The sequence below is a fragment of the Tasmannia lanceolata genome, unplaced genomic scaffold (genome assembly GCF_043159265.1).
Source record: "Tasmannia lanceolata isolate RefF3 unplaced genomic scaffold, GAP_Taslan_0.1 ptg000003l, whole genome shotgun sequence".
Lineage (NCBI taxonomy): Eukaryota > Viridiplantae > Streptophyta > Magnoliopsida > Canellales > Winteraceae > Tasmannia > Tasmannia lanceolata.
The window spans coordinates 32002180-32020102 of NW_027518680.1; the positions used below are offsets into that span (position 1 = coordinate 32002180).

The 17923-nt window shown below is 47.6% G+C and overlaps 25 non-coding genes across 25 annotated transcripts; all 25 read left to right on the forward strand.

Moving 5' to 3' along the window:
• The first annotated feature begins 590 nt into the window (after window positions 1-590).
• Window positions 591-709, forward strand: LOC143872775 (5S ribosomal RNA). Its single transcript, XR_013247508.1, has one exon. It is a non-coding gene; the product is annotated as a 5S ribosomal RNA (ribosomal RNA).
• Window positions 710-1306: 597 nt separating this feature from the next.
• LOC143874566 (5S ribosomal RNA) lies at window positions 1307-1425 on the forward strand. Its single transcript, XR_013249242.1, has one exon. It is a non-coding gene; the product is annotated as a 5S ribosomal RNA (ribosomal RNA).
• A 597-nt stretch (window positions 1426-2022) lies between these two features.
• Window positions 2023-2141, forward strand: LOC143875024 (5S ribosomal RNA). The gene has a single exon (XR_013249691.1). It is a non-coding gene; the product is annotated as a 5S ribosomal RNA (ribosomal RNA).
• Window positions 2142-2738: 597 nt separating this feature from the next.
• On the forward strand, window positions 2739-2857 carry LOC143875299 (5S ribosomal RNA). Its single transcript, XR_013249954.1, has one exon. It is a non-coding gene; the product is annotated as a 5S ribosomal RNA (ribosomal RNA).
• Window positions 2858-3454: 597 nt separating this feature from the next.
• On the forward strand, window positions 3455-3573 carry LOC143872776 (5S ribosomal RNA). Its single transcript, XR_013247509.1, has one exon. It is a non-coding gene; the product is annotated as a 5S ribosomal RNA (ribosomal RNA).
• A 597-nt stretch (window positions 3574-4170) lies between these two features.
• Window positions 4171-4289, forward strand: LOC143873922 (5S ribosomal RNA). The gene has a single exon (XR_013248617.1). It is a non-coding gene; the product is annotated as a 5S ribosomal RNA (ribosomal RNA).
• Window positions 4290-4886: 597 nt separating this feature from the next.
• Window positions 4887-5005, forward strand: LOC143875025 (5S ribosomal RNA). Its single transcript, XR_013249692.1, has one exon. It is a non-coding gene; the product is annotated as a 5S ribosomal RNA (ribosomal RNA).
• A 597-nt stretch (window positions 5006-5602) lies between these two features.
• On the forward strand, window positions 5603-5721 carry LOC143875300 (5S ribosomal RNA). The gene has a single exon (XR_013249955.1). It is a non-coding gene; the product is annotated as a 5S ribosomal RNA (ribosomal RNA).
• A 597-nt stretch (window positions 5722-6318) lies between these two features.
• Window positions 6319-6437, forward strand: LOC143872777 (5S ribosomal RNA). Its single transcript, XR_013247510.1, has one exon. It is a non-coding gene; the product is annotated as a 5S ribosomal RNA (ribosomal RNA).
• A 597-nt stretch (window positions 6438-7034) lies between these two features.
• LOC143873923 (5S ribosomal RNA) lies at window positions 7035-7153 on the forward strand. Its single transcript, XR_013248618.1, has one exon. It is a non-coding gene; the product is annotated as a 5S ribosomal RNA (ribosomal RNA).
• A 597-nt stretch (window positions 7154-7750) lies between these two features.
• LOC143874172 (5S ribosomal RNA) lies at window positions 7751-7869 on the forward strand. The gene has a single exon (XR_013248860.1). It is a non-coding gene; the product is annotated as a 5S ribosomal RNA (ribosomal RNA).
• A 597-nt stretch (window positions 7870-8466) lies between these two features.
• On the forward strand, window positions 8467-8585 carry LOC143875301 (5S ribosomal RNA). Its single transcript, XR_013249956.1, has one exon. It is a non-coding gene; the product is annotated as a 5S ribosomal RNA (ribosomal RNA).
• Window positions 8586-9179: 594 nt separating this feature from the next.
• LOC143873209 (5S ribosomal RNA) lies at window positions 9180-9298 on the forward strand. Its single transcript, XR_013247929.1, has one exon. It is a non-coding gene; the product is annotated as a 5S ribosomal RNA (ribosomal RNA).
• A 597-nt stretch (window positions 9299-9895) lies between these two features.
• On the forward strand, window positions 9896-10014 carry LOC143875256 (5S ribosomal RNA). Its single transcript, XR_013249914.1, has one exon. It is a non-coding gene; the product is annotated as a 5S ribosomal RNA (ribosomal RNA).
• Window positions 10015-10611: 597 nt separating this feature from the next.
• Window positions 10612-10730, forward strand: LOC143874426 (5S ribosomal RNA). The gene has a single exon (XR_013249106.1). It is a non-coding gene; the product is annotated as a 5S ribosomal RNA (ribosomal RNA).
• Window positions 10731-11327: 597 nt separating this feature from the next.
• LOC143872778 (5S ribosomal RNA) lies at window positions 11328-11446 on the forward strand. The gene has a single exon (XR_013247511.1). It is a non-coding gene; the product is annotated as a 5S ribosomal RNA (ribosomal RNA).
• Window positions 11447-12043: 597 nt separating this feature from the next.
• Window positions 12044-12162, forward strand: LOC143873924 (5S ribosomal RNA). Its single transcript, XR_013248619.1, has one exon. It is a non-coding gene; the product is annotated as a 5S ribosomal RNA (ribosomal RNA).
• Window positions 12163-12759: 597 nt separating this feature from the next.
• LOC143874173 (5S ribosomal RNA) lies at window positions 12760-12878 on the forward strand. The gene has a single exon (XR_013248861.1). It is a non-coding gene; the product is annotated as a 5S ribosomal RNA (ribosomal RNA).
• A 597-nt stretch (window positions 12879-13475) lies between these two features.
• On the forward strand, window positions 13476-13594 carry LOC143873926 (5S ribosomal RNA). Its single transcript, XR_013248620.1, has one exon. It is a non-coding gene; the product is annotated as a 5S ribosomal RNA (ribosomal RNA).
• A 597-nt stretch (window positions 13595-14191) lies between these two features.
• LOC143874174 (5S ribosomal RNA) lies at window positions 14192-14310 on the forward strand. Its single transcript, XR_013248862.1, has one exon. It is a non-coding gene; the product is annotated as a 5S ribosomal RNA (ribosomal RNA).
• Window positions 14311-14907: 597 nt separating this feature from the next.
• Window positions 14908-15026, forward strand: LOC143875257 (5S ribosomal RNA). Its single transcript, XR_013249915.1, has one exon. It is a non-coding gene; the product is annotated as a 5S ribosomal RNA (ribosomal RNA).
• A 597-nt stretch (window positions 15027-15623) lies between these two features.
• On the forward strand, window positions 15624-15742 carry LOC143874427 (5S ribosomal RNA). The gene has a single exon (XR_013249107.1). It is a non-coding gene; the product is annotated as a 5S ribosomal RNA (ribosomal RNA).
• Window positions 15743-16339: 597 nt separating this feature from the next.
• Window positions 16340-16458, forward strand: LOC143872779 (5S ribosomal RNA). Its single transcript, XR_013247512.1, has one exon. It is a non-coding gene; the product is annotated as a 5S ribosomal RNA (ribosomal RNA).
• A 597-nt stretch (window positions 16459-17055) lies between these two features.
• Window positions 17056-17174, forward strand: LOC143874621 (5S ribosomal RNA). The gene has a single exon (XR_013249295.1). It is a non-coding gene; the product is annotated as a 5S ribosomal RNA (ribosomal RNA).
• Window positions 17175-17771: 597 nt separating this feature from the next.
• Window positions 17772-17890, forward strand: LOC143874175 (5S ribosomal RNA). Its single transcript, XR_013248863.1, has one exon. It is a non-coding gene; the product is annotated as a 5S ribosomal RNA (ribosomal RNA).
• Window positions 17891-17923: the final 33 nt, after the last annotated feature.

The window sequence follows — 17923 nt, forward strand, 5'->3', positions numbered from 1 at the left end:
TTTTTCGGCTATCTACCACTTTTTTCGAACAATCTTTCGGTTCTGGAACATCGATGCGAACTGAAACGCACGTTTAGTGCGTCGCCTCCTACGTTTCGGTTCGGATCTTTTTATTTTCTTTCGGATGGTGAATTCAAATACGTTCGGTCTTTATTATGGCGGGGTGATAGTGTCGTTTGATTCGATAAACGGAATTCGTTCTGACATTTCATTTGCGGTCAAATTATAGCGGGGGTTTGTTTAGATTCAGTGACGTACAAGCTATAGCGGATGAGTGTACTAGTGGATGAAACTCATGAATCCGGTCGGAAGGTGTTTACTGGCCGTGAGCTACCCTTGGTGCACAAATATCGTTCCGACGATAACTTTTGATCCGCCCGTCAGATCGTGGCGATTCTTATATTGATTCGGGGGTACTCGGGAAGATTAATCGCGCGATGACAGCCATGGCGGTCATCCGGCTTTCCGACATGCTCGGATCGTCCATCCGGTGTCATCTAGCAGGATTTTTTCGCACTTTCATTTAAACGGACTTCGTACGACAATGCGAGTGGAAACTCTTTATTACTTTGACAATGGAGAGGCATGCTGGGTGCGATCATACCAGCACAAATGCACTGGATCCCATCAGAACTCCGAAGTTAAGCGTGCTTGGGCGAGAGTAGTACTAGGATGGGTGACCTCCTGGGAAGTCCTCGTGTTGCACCCCTGTCACTTTTTTCGGCTATCTACCACTTTTTTCGAACAATCTTTCGGTTCTGGAACATCGATGCGAACTGAAACGCACGTTTAGTGCGTCGCCTCCTACGTTTCGGTTCGGATCTTTTTATTTTCTTTCGGATGGTGAATTCAAATACGTTCGGTCTTTATTATGGCGGGGTGATAGTGTCGTTTGATTCGATAAACGGAATTCGTTCTGACATTTCATTTGCGGTCAAATTATAGCGGGGGTTTGTTTAGATTCAGTGACGTACAGGCTATAGCGGATGAGTGTACTAGTGGATGCGAGTCATGAATCCGGTCGGAAGGTGTTTACTGGCCGTGAGCTACCCTTGGTGCACAAATATCGTTCCGACGATAACTTTTGATCCGCCCGTCAGATCGTGGCGATTCTTATATTGATTCGGGGGTACTCGGGAAGATTCATTGCGCGATGACAGCCCTGGCGTTTATCCGGCTTCCCGACATGCTCGGATCGTCCATCCGGTGTCATCTAGCAGGATTTTTTCGCACTTTCATTTAAACGGACTTCGTACGACAATGCGAGTGGAAACTCTTTATTACTTTGACAATGGAGAGGCATGCTGGGTGCGATCATACCAGCACAAATGCACTGGATCCCATCAGAAATCTGAAGTTAAGCGTGCTTGGGCGAGAGTAGTACTAGGATGGGTGACCTCCTGGGAAGTCCTCGTGTTGCACCCCTGTCACTTTTTTCGGCTATCTACCACTTTTTTCGAACAATCTTTCGGTTTTGGAATATCGATGCGAACTGAAACGCACGTTTAGTGCGTCGCCTCCTTGGTTTCGGTTCGTATCTTTTTATTTTCTTCCGGATGGTGAATTCGAAGACGTCCGGTCTTTATTATGGCGGGGTGATAGTGTCGTTTGATTCGATAAACGGAATTCGTTCTGACATTTCATTTGCGGTCAAATTATAGCGGGGGTTTGTTTAGATTCAGTGACGTACAGGCTATAGCGGATGAGTGTACTAGTGGATGCGAGTCATGAATCCGGTCGGAAGGTGTTTACTGGCCGTGAGCTACCCTTGGTGCACAAATATCGTTCCGACGATAACTTTTGATCCGCCCGTCAGATCGTGGCGATTCTTATATTGATTCGGGGGTAATCGGGAAGATTCATCGCGCGATGACAGCCATGGCGGTCATCCGGCTTCCCGACATGCTCGGATCGTCCATCCGATGTCATCTAGCAGGATTTTTTCGCACTTTCATTTAAACGGACTTCGTACGACAAAGCGAGTGGAAACTCTTTATTACTTTGACAATGGAGAGGCATGCTGGGTCCGATCATACCAGCACAAATGCACTGGATCCCATCAGAACTCCGAAGTTAAGCGTGCTTGGGCGACAGTAGTACTAGGATGGGTGACCTCCTGGGAAGTCCTCGTGTTGCACCCCTGTCACTTTTTTCGGCTATCTACCACTTTTTTCGAACAATCTTTCGGTTCTGGAACATCGATGCGAACTGAAACGCACGTTTATTGTGACGCCTCCTACGTTTCGGTTCGGATCTTTTTATTTTCTTCCGGATGGTGAATTCAAATACCTCCGGTCTTTATTACGGCGGGGTGATAGTGTCGTTTGATTCGATAAACGGAATTCGTTCTGACATTTCATTTGCGGTCAAATTATAGCGGGGGTTTGTTTAGATTCAGTGACGTACAGGCTATAGCGGATGAGTGTACTAGTGGATGCGAGTCATGAATCCGGTCGGAAGGTGTTTACTGGCCGTGAGCTACCCTTGGTGCACAAATATCGTTCCGACGATAACTTTTGATCCGCCCGTCAGATCGTGGCGATTCTTATATTGATTCGGGGGTAATCGGGAAGATTCATCGCGCGATGACAGCCCTGGCGGTCATCCGGCTTCCCGACATGCTCGGATCGTCCATCCGATGGCATCTAGCAGGATTTTTTCGCACTTTCATTTAAACGGACTTCGTACGACAATGCGAGTCGAAACTCTTTATTACTTTGACAATGGAGAGGCATGCTGGGTGAGATCATACCACCAAAAATGCATTGGATCCCATCAGAACTCCGAAGTTAAGCGTGCTTGGGCGAGAGTAGTACTAGGATGGGTGACCTCCTGGGAAGTCCTCGTGTTGCACCTCTGTCACTTTTTTCGGCTATCTACCACTTTTTTCGAACAATCTTTCGGTTCTGGAATATTGAAGCGAACTGAAACGCACGTTTAGTGCGTCGCCTCCTAGGTTTTGGTTCGGATCTTTTTATTTTCTTCCGGATGGTGAATTCGAAGACGTCCGGTCTTTATTATGGCGAGGTGATAGTGTCGTTTGATTCGATAAACGGAATTCGTTCTGACATTTCATTTGCGGTCAAATTATAGCGGGGGTTTGTTTAGATTCAGTGGCGTACAGGCTATAGCGGATGAGTGTACTAGTGGATGCGAGTCATGAATCCGGTCGGAAGGTGTTTACTGACCGTGAGCTACCCTTGGTGCACAAATATCGTTCCGACGATAACTTTTGATCCGCCCGTCAGATCGTGGCGATTCTTATATTGATTCGGGGGTACTCGGGAAGATTAATCGCGCGATGACAGCCATGGCGGTCATCCGGCTTTCCGACATGCTCGGATCGTCCATCCGGTGTCATCTAGCAGGATTTTTTCGCACTTTCATTTAAACGGACTTCGTACGACAATGCGAGTGGAAACTCTTTATTACTTTGACAATGGAGAGGCATGCTGGGTGCGATCATACCAGCACAAATGCACTGGATCCCATCAGAACTCCGAAGTTAAGCGTGCTTGGGCGAGAGTAGTACTAGGATGGGTGACCTCCTGGGAAGTCCTCGTGTTGCACCCCTGTCACTTTTTTCGGCTATCTACCACTTTTTTCGAACAATCTTTCGGTTCTGGAACATCGATGCGAACTGAAACGCACGTTTAGTGCGTCGCCTCCTACGTTTCGGTTCGGAACTTTTTATTTTCTTTCGGATGGTGAATTCAAATACGTTCGGTCTTTATTATGGCGGGGTGATAGTGTCGTTTGATTCGATAAACGGAATTCGTTCTGACATTTCATTTGCGGTCAAATTATAGCGGGGGTTTGTTTAGATTCAGTGACGTACAGGCTATAGCGGATGAGTGTACTAGTGGATGCGAGTCATGAATCCGGTCGGAAGGTGTTTACTGGCCGTGAGCTACCCTTGGTGCACAAATATCGTTCCGACGATAACTTTTGATCCGCCCGTCAGATCGTGGCGATTCTTATATTGATTCGGGGGTACTCGGGAAGATTCATTGCGCGATGACAGCCCTGGCGTTTATCCGGCTTCCCGACATGCTCGGATCGTCCATCCGGTGTCATCTAGCAGGATTTTTTCGCACTTTCATTTAAACGGACTTCGTACGACAATGCGAGTGGAAACTCTTTATTACTTTGACAATGGAGAGGCATGCTGGGTGCGATCATACCAGCACAAATGCACTGGATCCCATCAGAAATCCGAAGTTAAGCGTGCTTGGGCGAGAGTAGTACTAGGATGGGTGACCTCCTGGGAAGTCCTCGTGTTGCACCCCTGTCACTTTTTTCGGCTATCTACCACTTTTTTCGAACAATCTTTCGGTTTTGGAATATCGATGCGAACTGAAACGCACGTTTAGTGCGTCGCCTCCTTGGTTTCGGTTCGTATCTTTTTATTTTCTTCCGGATGGTGAATTCGAAGACGTCCGGTCTTTATTATGGCGGGGTGATAGTGTCGTTTGATTCGATAAACGGAATTCGTTCTGACATTTCATTTGCGGTCAAATTATAGCGGGGGTTTGTTTAGATTCAGTGACGTACAGGCTATAGCGGATGAGTGTACTAGTGGATGCGAGTCATGAATCCGGTCGGAAGGTGTTTACTGGCCGTGAGCTACCCTTGGTGCACAAATATCGTTCCGACGATAACTTTTGATCCGCCCGTCAGATCGTGGCGATTCTTATATTGATTCGGGGGTAATCGGGAAGATTCATCGCGCGATGACAGCCTTGGCGGTCATCCGGCTTCCCGACATGCTCGGATCGTCCATCCGATGTCATCTAGCAGGATTTTTTCGCACTTTCATTTAAACGGACTTCGTACGACAAAGCGAGTGGAAACTCTTTATTACTTTGACAATGGAGAGGCATGCTGGGTCCGATCATACCAGCACAAATGCACTGGATCCCATCAGAACTCCGAAGTTAAGCGTGCTTGGGCGACAGTAGTACTAGGATGGGTGACCTCCTGGGAAGTCCTCGTGTTGCACCCCTGTCACTTTTTTCGGCTATCTACCACTTTTTTCGAACAATCTTTCGGTTCTGGAACATCGATGCGAACTGAAACGCACGTTTATTGTGACGCCTCCTACGTTTCGGTTCGGATCTTTTTATTTTCTTCCGGATGGTGAATTCAAATACCTCCGGTCTTTATTACGGCGGGGTGATAGTGTCGTTTGATTCGATAAACGGAATTCGTTCTGACATTTCATTTGCGGTCAAATTATAGCGGGGGTTTGTTTAGATTCAGTGACGTACAGGCTATAGCGGATGAGTGTACTAGTGGATGCGAGTCATGAATCCGGTCGGAAGGTGTTTACTGGCCGTGAGCTACCCTTGGTGCACAAATATCGTTCCGACGATAACTTTTGATCCGCCCGTCAGATCGTGGCGATTCTTATATTGATTCGGGGGTAATCGGGAAGATTCATCGCGCGATGACAGCCCTGGCGGTCATCCGGCTTCCCGACATGCTCGGATCGTCCATCCGATGGCATCTAGCAGGATTTTTTCGCACTTTCATTTAAACGGACTTCGTACGACAATGCGAGTCGAAACTCTTTATTACTTTGACAATGGAGAGGCATGCTGGGTGAGATCATACCACCAAAAATGCATTGGATCCCATCAGAACTCCGAAGTTAAGCGTGCTTGGGCGAGAGTAGTACTAGGATGGGTGACCTCCTGGGAAGTCCTCGTGTTGCACCTCTGTCACTTTTTTCGGCTATCTACCACTTTTTTCGAACAATCTTTCGGTTCTGGAATATTGAAGCGAACTGAAACGCACGTTTAGTGCGTCGCCTCCTAGGTTTTGGTTCGGATCTTTTTATTTTCTTCCGGATGGTGAATTCGAAGACGTCCGGTCTTTATTATGGCGAGGTGATAGTGTCGTTTGATTCGATAAACGGAATTCGTTCTGACATTTCATTTGCGGTCAAATTATAGCGGGGGTTTGTTTAGATTCAGTGGCGTACAGGCTATAGCGGATGAGTGTACTAGTGGATGCGAGTCATGAATCCGGTCGGAAGGTGTTTACTGACCGTGAGCTACCCTTGGTGCACAAATATCGTTCCGACGATAACTTTTGATCCGCCCGTCAGATCGTGGCGATTCTTATATTGATTCGGGGGTACTCGGGAAGATTAATCGCGCGATGACAGCCATGGCGGTCATCCGGCTTTCCGACATGCTCGGATCGTCCATCCGGTGTCATCTAGCAGGATTTTTTCGCACTTTCATTTAAACGGACTTCGTACGACAATGCGAGTGGAAACTCTTTATTACTTTGACAATGGAGAGGCATGCTGGGTGCGATCATACCAGCACAAATGCACTGGATCCCATCAGAACTCCGAAGTTAAGCGTGCTTGGGCGAGAGTAGTACTAGGATGGGTGACCTCCTGGGAAGTCCTCGTGTTGCACCCCTGTCACTTTTTTCGGCTATCTACCACTTTTTTCGAACAATCTTTCGGTTCTGGAACATCGATGCGAACTGAAACGCACGTTTAGTGCGTCGCCTCCTACGTTTCGGTTCGGATCTTTTTATTTTCTTTCGGATGGTGAATTCAAATACGTTCGGTCTTTATTATGGCGGGGTGATAGTGTCGTTTGATTCGATAAACGGAATTCGTTCTGACATTTCATTTGCGGTCAAATTATAGCGGGGGTTTGTTTAGATTCAGTGACGTACAGGCTATAGCGGATGAGTGTACTAGTGGATGCGAGTCATGAATCCGGTCGGAAGGTGTTTACTGGCCGTGAGCTACCCTTGGTGCACAAATATCGTTCCGACGATAACTTTTGATCCGCCCGTCAGATCGTGGCGATTCTTATATTGATTCGGGGGTACTCGGGAAGATTCATTGCGCGATGACAGCCCTGGCGTTTATCCGGCTTCCCGACATGCTCGGATCGTCCATCCGGTGTCATCTAGCAGGATTTTTTCGCACTTTCATTTAAACGGACTTCGTACGACAATGCGAGTGGAAACTCTTTATTACTTTGACAATGGAGAGGCATGCTGGGTGCGATCATACCAGCACAAATGCACTGGATCCCATCAGAAATCCGAAGTTAAGCGTGCTTGGGCGAGAGTAGTACTAGGATGGGTGACCTCCTGGGAAGTCCTCGTGTTGCACCCCTGTCACTTTTTTCGGCTATCTACCACTTTTTTCGAACAATCTTTCGGTTTTGGAATATCGATGCGAACTGAAACGCACGTTTAGTGCGTCGCCTCCTTGGTTTCGGTTCGTATCTTTTTATTTTCTTCCGGATGGTGAATTCGAAGACGTCCGGTCTTTATTATGGCGGGGTGATAGTGTCGTTTGATTCGATAAACGGAATTCGTTCTGACATTTCATTTGCGGTCAAATTATAGCGGGGGTTTGTTTAGATTCAGTGACGTACAGGCTATAGCGGATGAGTGTACTAGTGGATGCGAGTCATGAATCCGGTCGGAAGGTGTTTACTGGCCGTGAGCTACCCTTGGTGCACAAATATCGTTCCGACGATAACTTTTGATCCGCCCGTCAGATCGTGGCGATTCTTATATTGATTCGGGGGTAATCGGGAAGATTCATCGCGCGATGACAGCCTTGGCGGTCATCCGGCTTCCCGACATGCTCGGATCGTCCATCCGATGTCATCTAGCAGGATTTTTTCGCACTTTCATTTAAACGGACTTCGTACGACAAAGCGAGTGGAAACTCTTTATTACTTTGACAATGGAGAGGCATGCTGGGTCCGATCATACCAGCACAAATGCACTGGATCCCATCAGAACTCCGAAGTTAAGCGTGCTTGGGCGAGAGTAGTACTAGGATGGGTGACCTCCTGGGAAGTCCTCGTGTTGCACCCCTGTCACTTTTTTCGGCTATCTACCACTTTTTTCGAACAATCTTTCGGTTCTGGAACATCGATGCGAACTGAAACGCACGTTTATTGTGACGCCTCCTACGTTTCGGTTCGGATCTTTTGATTTTCTTCCGGATGGTGAATTCAAATACCTCCGGTCTTTATTACGGCGGGGTGATAGTGTCGTTTGATTCGATAAACGGAATTCGTTCTGACATTTCATTTGCGGTCAAATTATAGCGGGGGTTTGTTTAGATTCAGTGACGTACAGGCTATAGCGGATGAGTGTACTAGTGGATGCGAGTCATGAATCCGGTCGGAAGGTGTTTACTGGCCGTGAGCTACCCTTGGTGCACAAATATCGTTCCGACGATAACTTTTGATCCGCCCGTCAGATCGTGGCGATTCTTATATTGATTCGGGGGTAATCGGGAAGATTCATCGCGCGATGACAGCCCTGGCGGTCATCCGGCTTCCCGACATGCTCGGATCGTCCATCCGATGGCATCTAGCAGGATTTTTTCGCACTTTCATTTAAACGGACTTCGTACGACAATGCGAGTCGAAACTCTTTATTACTTTGACAATGGAGAGGCATGCTGGGTGAGATCATACCACCAAAAATGCATTGGATCCCATCAGAACTCCGAAGTTAAGCGTGCTTGGGCGAGAGTAGTACTAGGATGGGTGACCTCCTGGGAAGTCCTCGTGTTGCACCTCTGTCACTTTTTTCGGCTATCTACCACTTTTTTCGAACAATCTTTCGGTTCTGGAATATTGAAGCGAACTGAAACGCACGTTTAGTGCGTCGCCTCCTAGGTTTTGGTTCGGATCTTTTTATTTTCTTCCGGATGGTGAATTCGAAGACGTCCGGTCTTTATTATGGCGAGGTGATAGTGTCGTTTGATTCGATAAACGGAATTCGTTCTGACATTTCATTTGCGGTCAAATTATAGCGGGGGTTTGTTTAGATTCAGTGGCGTACAGGCTATAGCGGATGAGTGTACTAGTGGATGCGAGTCATGAATCCGGTCGGAAGGTGTTTACTGACCGTGAGCTACCCTTGGTGCACAAATATCGTTCCGACGATAACTTTTGATCCGCCCGTCAGATCGTGGCGATTCTTATATTGATTCGGGGGTAATCGGGAAGATTCATCGCGCGATGACAGCCCTGGCGGTCATCCGGCTTCCCGACATGCTCGGATCGTCCATCCGATGTTATCTAGCAGGATTTTTTCGCACTTTCATTTAAACGGACTTCGTACGACAATGCGAGTGGAAACTCTTTATTTTGACAATGGATAGGCATGCTGGGTGCGATCATACCAGCACAAATGCACTGGATCCCATCAGAACTCCGAAGTTAAGCGTGCTTGGGCGAGAGTAGTACTAGGATGGGTGACCTCCTGGGAAGTCCTCGTGTTGCACCTCTGTCACTTTTTTCGGCTATCTACCACTTTTTTCGAACAATCTTTCGGTTCTGGAACATCGATGCGAACTGAAACGCACGTTTATTGCGACGCCTCCTACGTTTCGGTTCGGATCTTTTTATTTTCTTCCGGATGGTGAATTCAAATACCGCCGGTCTTTATTACGGCGGGGTGATAGTGTCGTTTGATTCGATAAACGGAATTCGTTCTGACATTTCATTTGCGGTCAAATTATAGCGGGGGTTTGTTTAGATTCAGTGACGTACAGGCTATAGCGGATGAGTGTACTAGTGGATGCGAGTCATGAATCCGGTCGGAAGGTGTTTACTGGCCGTGAGCTACCCTTGGTGCACAAATATCGTTCCGACGATAACTTTTGATCCGCCCGTCAGATCGTGGCGATTCTTATATTGATTCGGGGGTAATCGGGAAGATTCATCGCGCGATGACAGCCCTGGCGGTCATCCGGCTTCCCGACATGCTCGGATCGTCCATCCGATGGCATCTAGCAGGATTTTTTCGCACTTTCATTTAAACGGACTTCGTACGACAATGCGAGTCGAAACTCTTTATTACTTTGACAATGGGGAGGCATGCTGGGTGAGATCATACCACCAAAAATGCATTGGATCCCATCAGAACTCCGAAGTTAAGCGTGCTTGGGCGAGAGTAGTACTAGGATGGGTGACCTCCTGGGAAGTCCTCGTGTTGCACCCCTGTCACTTTTTTCGGCTATCTACCACTTTTTTCGAACAATCTTTCGGTTGTGGAATATTGAAGCGAACTGAAACGCACGTTTAGTGCGTCGCCTCCTAGGTTTTGGTTCGGATCTTTTTATTTTCTTCCGGATGGTGAATTCGAAGACGTCCGGTCTTTATTATGGCGAGGTGATAGTGTCGTTTGATTCGATAAACGGAATTCGTTCTGACATTTCATTTGCGGTCAAATTATAGCGGGGGTTTGTTTAGATTCAGTGGCGTACAGGCTATAGCGGATGAGTGTACTAGTCGATGCGAGTCATGAATCCGGTCGGAAGGTGTTTACTGGCCGTGAGCTACCCTTGGTGCACAAATATCGTTCCGACGATAACTTTTGATCCGCCCGTCAGATCGTGGCGATTCTTATATTGATTCGGGGGTAATCGGGAAGATTCATCGCGCGATGACAGCCCTGGCGGTCATCCGGCTTCCCGACATGCTCGGATCGTCCATCCGATGTTATCTAGCAGGATTTTTTCGCACTTTCATTTAAACGGACTTCGTACGACAATGCGAGTGGAAACTCTTTATTACTTTGACAATGGAGAGGCATGCTGGGTGCGATCATACCAGCACAAATGCACTGGATCCCATCAGAACTCCGAAGTTAAGCGTGCTTGGGCGAGAGTAGTACTAGGATGGGTGACCTCCTGGCAAGTCCTCGTGTTGCACCCCTGTCACTTTTTTCGGCTATCTACCACTTTTTTCGAAAAATCTTTCGGTTCTGGAACATCGATGCGAACTGAAACGCACGTTTAGTGCGACGCCTCCTACGTTTCGGTTGGGATCTTTTTATTTTCTGCCGGATAGTGAATTCAAATACGTCCGGTCTTTATTATGGCGGGGTGATAGTGTCGTTCGATTCGATAAACGGAATTCGTTCTGACATTTCATTTGCGGTCAAATTATAGCGGGGGTTTGTTTAGATTCAGTGACGTACAAGCTATAGCGGATGAGTGTACTAGTGGATGAAACTCATGAATCCGGTCGGAAGGTGTTTACTGGCCGTGAGCTACCCTTGGTGCACAAATATCGTTCCGACGATAACTTTTGATCCGCCCGTCAGATCGTGGCGATTCTTATATTGATTCGGGGGTACTCGGGAAGATTAATCGCGCGATGACAGCCATGGCGGTCATCCGGCTTTCCGACATGCTCGGATCGTCCATCCGGTGTCATCTAGCAGGATTTTTTCGCACTTTCATTTAAACGGACTTCGTACGACAATGCGAGTGGAAACTCTTTATTACTTTGACAATGGAGAGGCATGCTGGGTGCGATCATACCAGCACAAATGCACTGGATCCCATCAGAACTCCGAAGTTAAGCGTGCTTGGGCGAGAGTAGTACTAGGATGGGTGACCTCCTGGGAAGTCCTCGTGTTGCACCCCTGTCACTTTTTTCGGCTATCTACCACTTTTTTCGAACAATCTTTCGGTTCTGGAACATCGATGCGAACTGAAACGCACGTTTAGTGCGTCGCCTCCTACGTTTCGGTTCGGATCTTTTTATTTTCTTTCGGATGGTGAATTCAAATACGTTCGGTCTTTATTATGGCGGGGTGATAGTGTCGTTTGATTCGATAAACGGAATTCGTTCTGACATTTCATTTGCGGTCAAATTATAGCGGGGGTTTGTTTAGATTCAGTGACGTACAGGCTATAGCGGATGAGTGTACTAGTGGATGCGAGTCATGAATCCGGTCGGAAGGTGTTTACTGGCCGTGAGCTACCCTTGGTGCACAAATATCGTTCCGACGATAACTTTTGATCCGCCCGTCAGATCGTGGCGATTCTTATATTGATTCGGGGGTACTCGGGAAGATTCATTGCGCGATGACAGCCCTGGCGTTTATCCGGCTTCCCGACATGCTCGGATCGTCTATCCGGTGTCATCTAGCAGGATTTTTTCGCACTTTCATTTAAACGGACTTCGTACGACAATGCGAGTGGAAACTCTTTATTACTTTGACAATGGAGAGGCATGCTGGGTGCGATCATACCAGCACAAATGCACTGGATCCCATCAGAAATCCGAAGTTAAGCGTGCTTGGGCGAGAGTAGTACTAGGATGGGTGACCTCCTGGGAAGTCCTCGTGTTGCACCCCTGTCACTTTTTTCGGCTATCTACCACTTTTTTCGAACAATCTTTCGGTTTTGGAATATCGATGCGAACTGAAACGCACGTTTAGTGCGTCGCCTCCTTGGTTTCGGTTCGTATCTTTTTATTTTCTTCCGGATGGTGAATTCGAAGACGTCCGGTCTTTATTATGGCGGGGTGATAGTGTCGTTTGATTCGATAAACGGAATTCGTTCTGACATTTCATTTGCGGTCAAATTATAGCGGGGGTTTGTTTAGATTCAGTGACGTACAGGCTATAGCGGATGAGTGTACTAGTGGATGCGAGTCATGAATCCGGTCGGAAGGTGTTTACTGGCCGTGAGCTACCCTTGGTGCACAAATATCGTTCCGACGATAACTTTTGATCCGCCCGTCAGATCGTGGCGATTCTTATATTGATTCGGGGGTAATCGGGAAGATTCATCGCGCGATGACAGCCTTGGCGGTCATCCGGCTTCCCGACATGCTCGGATCGTCCATCCGATGTCATCTAGCAGGATTTTTTCGCACTTTCATTTAAACGGACTTCGTACGACAAAGCGAGTGGAAACTCTTTATTACTTTGACAATGGAGAGGCATGCTGGGTCCGATCATACCAGCACAAATGCACTGGATCCCATCAGAACTCCGAAGTTAAGCGTGCTTGGGCGAGAGTAGTACTAGGATGGGTGACCTCCTGGGAAGTCCTCGTGTTGCACCCCTGTCACTTTTTTCGGCTATCTACCACTTTTTTCGAACAATCTTTCGGTTCTGGAACATCGATGCGAACTGAAACGCACGTTTAGTGCGTCGCCTCCTACGTTTCGGTTCGGATCTTTTTATTTTCTTTCGGATGGTGAATTCAAATACCTCCGGTCTTTATTATGGCGGGGTGATAGTGTCGTTTGATTCGATAAACGGAATTCGTTCTGACATTTCATTTGCGGTCAAATTATAGCGGGGGTTTGTTTAGATTCAGTGACGTACAGGCTATAGCGGATGAGTGTACTAGTGGATGCGAGTCATGAATCCGGTCGGAAGGTGTTTACTGGCCGTGAGCTACCCTTGGTGCACAAATATCGTTCCGACGATAACTTTTGATCCGCCCGTCAGATCGTGGCGATTCTTATATTGATTCGGGGGTACTCGGGAAGATTCATTGCGCGATGACAGCCCTGGCGTTTATCCGGCTTCCCGACATGCTCGGATCGTCCATCCGGTGTCATCTAGCAGGATTTTTTCGCACTTTCATTTAAACGGACTTCGTACGACAATGCGAGTGGAAACTCTTTATTACTTTGACAATGGAGAGGCATGCTGGGTGCGATCATACCAGCACAAATGCACTGGATCCCATCAGAAATCCGAAGTTAAGCGTGCTTGGGCGAGAGTAGTACTAGGATGGGTGACCTCCTGGGAAGTCCTCGTGTTGCACCCCTGTCACTTTTTTCGGCTATCTACCACTTTTTTCGAACAATCTTTCGGTTTTGGAATATCGATGCGAACTGAAACGCACGTTTAGTGCGTCGCCTCCTTGGTTTCGGTTCGTATCTTTTTATTTTCTTCCGGATGGTGAATTCGAAGACGTCCGGTCTTTATTATGGCGGGGTGATAGTGTCGTTTGATTCGATAAACGGAATTCGTTCTGACATTTCATTTGCGGTCAAATTATAGCGGGGGTTTGTTTAGATTCAGTGACGTACAGGCTATAGCGGATGAGTGTACTAGTGGATGCGAGTCATGAATCCGGTCGGAAGGTGTTTACTGGCCGTGAGCTACCCTTGGTGCACAAATATCGTTCCGACGATAACTTTTGATCCGCCCGTCAGATCGTGGCGATTCTTATATTGATTCGGGGGTAATCGGGAAGATTCATCGCGCGATGACAGCCTTGGCGGTCATCCGGCTTCCCGACATGCTCGGATCGTCCATCCGATGTCATCTAGCAGGATTTTTTCGCACTTTCATTTAAACGGACTTCGTACGACAAAGCGAGTGGAAACTCTTTATTACTTTGACAATGGAGAGGCATGCTGGGTCCGATCATACCAGCACAAATGCACTGGATCCCATCAGAACTCCGAAGTTAAGCGTGCTTGGGCGAGAGTAGTACTAGGATGGGTGACCTCCTGGGAAGTCCTCGTGTTGCACCCCTGTCACTTTTTTCGGCTATCTACCACTTTTTTCGAACAATCTTTCGGTTCTGGAACATCGATGCGAACTGAAACGCACGTTTATTGTGACGCCTCCTACGTTTCGGTTCGGATCTTTTTATTTTCTTCCGGATGGTGAATTCAAATACCTCCGGTCTTTATTACGGCGGGGTGATAGTGTCGTTTGATTCGATAAACGGAATTCGTTCTGACATTTCATTTGCGGTCAAATTATAGCGGGGGTTTGTTTAGATTCAGTGACGTACAGGCTATAGCGGATGAGTGTACTAGTGGATGCGAGTCATGAATCCGGTCGGAAGGTGTTTACTGGCCGTGAGCTACCCTTGGTGCACAAATATCGTTCCGACGATAACTTTTGATCCGCCCGTCAGATCGTGGCGATTCTTATATTGATTCGGGGGTAATCGGGAAGATTCATCGCGCGATGACAGCCCTGGCGGTCATCCGGCTTCCCGACATGCTCGGATCGTCCATCCGATGGCATCTAGCAGGATTTTTTCGCACTTTCATTTAAACGGACTTCGTACGACAATGCGAGTCGAAACTCTTTATTACTTTGACAATGGGGAGGCATGCTGGGTGAGATCATACCACCAAAAATGCATTGGATCCCATCAGAACTCCGAAGTTAAGCGTGCTTGGGCGAGAGTAGTACTAGGATGGGTGACCTCCTGGGAAGTCCTCGTGTTGCACCCCTGTCACTTTTTTCGGCTATCTACCACTTTTTTCGAACAATCTTTCGGTTGTGGAATATTGAAGCGAACTGAAACGCACGTTTAGTGCGTCGCCTCCTAGGTTTTGGTTCGGATCTTTTTATTTTCTTCCGGATGGTGAATTCGAAGACGTCCGGTCTTTATTATGGCGAGGTGATAGTGTCGTTTGATTCGATAAACGGAATTCGTTCTGACATTTCATTTGCGGTCAAATTATAGCGGGGGTTTGTTTAGATTCAGTGGCGTACAGGCTATAGCGGATGAGTGTACTAGTGGATGCGAGTCATGAATCCGGTCGGAAGGTGTTTACTGGCCGTGAGCTACCCTTGGTGCACAAATATCGTTCCGACGATAACTTTTGATCCGCCCGTCAGATCGTGGCGATTCTTATATTGATTCGGGGGTAATCGGGAAGATTCATCGCGCGATGACAGCCCTGGCGGTCATCCGGCTTCCCGACATGCTCGGATCGTCCATCCGATGTTATCTAGCAGGATTTTTTCGCACTTTCATTTAAACGGACTTCGTACGACAATGCGAGTGGAAACTCTTTATTACTTTGACAATGGAGAGGCATGCTGGGTGCGATCATACCAGCACAAATGCACTGGATCCCATCAGAACTCCGAAGTTAAGCGTGCTTGGGCGAGAGTAGTACTAGGATGGGTGACCTCCTGGCAAGTCCTCGTGTTGCACCCCTGTCACTTTTTTCGGCTATCTACCACTTTTTTCGAAAAATCTTTCGGTTCTGGAACATCGATGCGAACTGAAACGCACGTTTAGTGCGACGCCTCCTACGTTTCGGTTGGGATCTTTTTATTTTCTGCCGGATAGTGAATTCAAATACGTCCGGTCTTTATTATGGCGGGGTGATAGTGTCGTTCGATTCGATAAACGGAATTCGTTCTGACATTTCATTTGCGGTCAAATTATAGCGGGGGTTTGTTTAGATTCAGTGACGTACAAGCTATAGCGGATGAGTGTACTAGTGGATGAAACTCATGAATCCGGTCGGAAGGTGTTTACTGGCCGTGAGCTACCCTTGGTGCACAAATATCGTTCCGACGATAACTTTTGATCCGCCCGTCAGATCGTGGCGATTCTTATATTGATTCGGGGGTACTCGGGAAGATTAATCGCGCGATGACAGCCATGGCGGTCATCCGGCTTTCCGACATGCTCGGATCGTCCATCCGGTGTCATCTAGCAGGATTTTTTCGCACTTTCATTTAAACGGACTTCGTACGACAATGCGAGTGGAAACTCTTTATTACTTTGACAATGGAGAGGCATGCTGGGTGCGATCATACCAGCACAAATGCACTGGATCCCATCAGAACTCCGAAGTTAAGCGTGCTTGGGCGAGAGTAGTACTAGGATGGGTGACCTCCTGGGAAGTCCTCGTGTTGCACCCCTGTCACTTTTTTCGGCTATCTACCACTTTTTTCGAACAATCTTTCGGTTCTGGAACATCGATGCGAACTGAAACGCACGTTTAGTGCGTCGCCTCCTACGTTTCGGTTCGGATCTTTTTATTTTCTTTCGGATGGTGAATTCAAATACCTCCGGTCTTTATTATGGCGGGGTGATAGTGTCGTTTGATTCGATAAACGGAATTCGTTCTGACATTTCATTTGCGGTCAAATTATAGCGGGGGTTTGTTTAGATTCAGTGACGTACAGGCTATAGCGGATGAGTGTACTAGTGGATGCGAGTCATGAATCCGGTCGGAAGGTGTTTACTGGCCGTGAGCTACCCTTGGTGCACAAATATCGTTCCGACGATAACTTTTGATCCGCCCGTCAGATCGTGGCGATTCTTATATTGATTCGGGGGTACTCGGGAAGATTCATTGCGCGATGACAGCCCTGGCGTTTATCCGGCTTCCCGACATGCTCGGATCGTCCATCCGGTGTCATCTAGCAGGATTTTTTCGCACTTTCATTTAAACGGACTTCGTACGACAATGCGAGTGGAAACTCTTTATTACTTTGACAATGGAGAGGCATGCTGGGTGCGATCATACCAGCACAAATGCACTGGATCCCATCAGAAATCCGAAGTTAAGCGTGCTTGGGCGAGAGTAGTAGTAGGATGGGTGACCTCCTGGGAAGTCCTCGTGTTGCACCCCTGTCACTTTTTTCGGCTATCTACCACTTTTTTCGAACAATCTTTCGGTTTTGGAATATCGATGCGAACTGAAACGCACGTTTAGTGCGTCGCCTCCTTGGTTTCGGTTCGTATCTTTTTATTTTCTTCCGGATGGTGAATTCGAAGACGTCCGGTCTTTATTATGGCGGGGTGATAGTGTCGTTTGATTCGATAAACGGAATTCGTTCTGACATTTCATTTGCGGTCAAATTATAGCGGGGGTTTGTTTAGATTCAGTGACGTACAGGCTATAGCGGATGAGTGTACTAGTGGATGCGAGTCATGAATCCGGTCGGAAGGTGTTTACTGGCCGTGAGCTACCCTTGGTGCACAAATATCGTTCCGACGATAACTTTTGATCCGCCCGTCAGATCGTGGCGATTCTTATATTGATTCGGGGGTAATCGGGAAGATTCATCGCGCGATGACAGCCTTGGCGGTCATCCGGCTTCCCGACATGCTCGGATCGTCCATCCGATGTCATCTAGCAGGATTTTTTCGCACTTTCATTTAAACGGACTTCGTACGACAAAGCGAGTGGAAACTCTTTATTACTTTGACAATGGAGAGGCATGCTGGGTCCGATCATACCAGCACAAATGCACTGGATCCCATCAGAACTCCGAAGTTAAGCGTGCTTGGGCGAGAGTAGTACTAGGATGGGTGACCTCCTGGGAAGTCCTCGTGTTGCACCCCTGTCACTTTTTTCGGCTATCTACCACTTTTTTC